The sequence below is a fragment of the Pristiophorus japonicus genome, chromosome 10 (assembly GCF_044704955.1).
Source record: "Pristiophorus japonicus isolate sPriJap1 chromosome 10, sPriJap1.hap1, whole genome shotgun sequence".
In the NCBI taxonomy this organism is placed as follows: Eukaryota; Metazoa; Chordata; class Chondrichthyes; family Pristiophoridae; genus Pristiophorus; species Pristiophorus japonicus.
The window spans coordinates 171914544-171916111 of record NC_091986.1 but is presented as its reverse complement, the minus strand read 5'-3'; positions in this window follow the sequence as shown (position 1 = coordinate 171916111).

The window sequence follows — 1568 nt, the reverse complement described above, 5'->3', positions numbered from 1 at the left end:
GAAAGAACACCGACAGCTGGACAGGCAACAGGCGGGAGTAGTGATGTCGGATTCGGATTCGGGCTCCTCGTCATCTGACGAGGACTCGGACGGCAGCGATATTAGCCCCATATTAGCCCCACTAAAAACAACGAGAGTTAAAGTAGAGACGACAACCAAGACGGAAGGCGGAACGAAGGAACGTAAACAGAAATACGAGAATATGATAGTTCATGTAGCCGCGGAACCCAAAAAAATAGATAAATGGTCGAAAGAACTCCAACACCCGAAAAAGCTGGGGCGGTGAGAACTTGGGAACAATTAGATCGACTGCGAAATATTTACACACTCCGTCCTTTGGACGGAGTCCAGATTCTGACCATCATGGTGCCGGGACGATCGGCACGTAAACTCCAGAGGGCAGTTAAAGAGGCACTTGGAGACACTGGACAGGGGATTGACGCAGCCTGGGGAGAAGTGAAAGGCTGGTTAAGAAAGTATGGGCCGGCAAGGATGGATTGGAGTAAGATTGCAGTGTGCCAGCAAAAAGGCACAGAGGAAGTACTCGAGTATGAGGAGCGATTCAAGTCTACGTGGCTGGAACATTCGGGTCTGCATCAGGATGCGGAGCAGATGGATGACGAAAGAGTCGGACCCTTGAAGGCTACCTTTATGGTGGGTTTGAAACCAGAACTATCTAAATTAATGAAGGCGACCCTGGCAGATTGGGATGATCGGGGAACCTCCTTCGCGCAGTTGGTAGACCGGTGTAGCCAGTTAGATCGGGATTTAACTTCAAAGGTCTGAGTAATGCAGACTGGATGGAAACCAAAGGACCGGGAGGGACAGACGTCTGGAAGACTGCCGGGAAAGTGCCATTGTTGCGGTAAAGAGGGACATTGGGCCCGATCGTGCCGAGCAAAGAAACAGAACAACCAGGGAAGCTCAGAGACGGGCGGGCAGTGATGGAGCGATTTAAAGAACTTTCCTTCGATCAGCAGCTGCAGTTGCTGGAATGTGCAAAAAACTCATAGAGCCCACCCCCTCCCCAGCAGGATCCCTGTTAGCATTAATACATCAGCGCAGGGACAGACTATATGTCTGTGTGGGAGTGGGCGACCAAGTGATTGATTGTTTATTGGACACAGAGGCAGAATTGACATGCGTCCCCTAAATTTATAAATTCCCCCTTGATGGGACAACCCGTGCGGCACATGGAGTCGGAGGCCATAAGCTGATACTCCACCGAACCCAGCCGATGTGTTTGGTTCTGGGACCACATGAAGTAACTGCATCGGTCTGGGTGGGACCGGTGGGACAACCCCTACTCGGGATGGACGTCTTGACGAAAATAGACTCCTCCCTGGACTTTGAGGACGGTCAAGTCACATGGTCAATCCGATCCCTGCAGAGGGAAGAACTAAGGGACCACCCAATATGGGTCAAGGACAAAGATGACTGTGGTTTGCTTAAAATGGACCCGGTTACCTTCACTGGGACTCCACCTCCTTGCACCAAACAGTACCCGATCAGCCCGACACCAATCCAAGGAATATTACCCATCATCCAGCAGTTAGAAGAACAAGGGG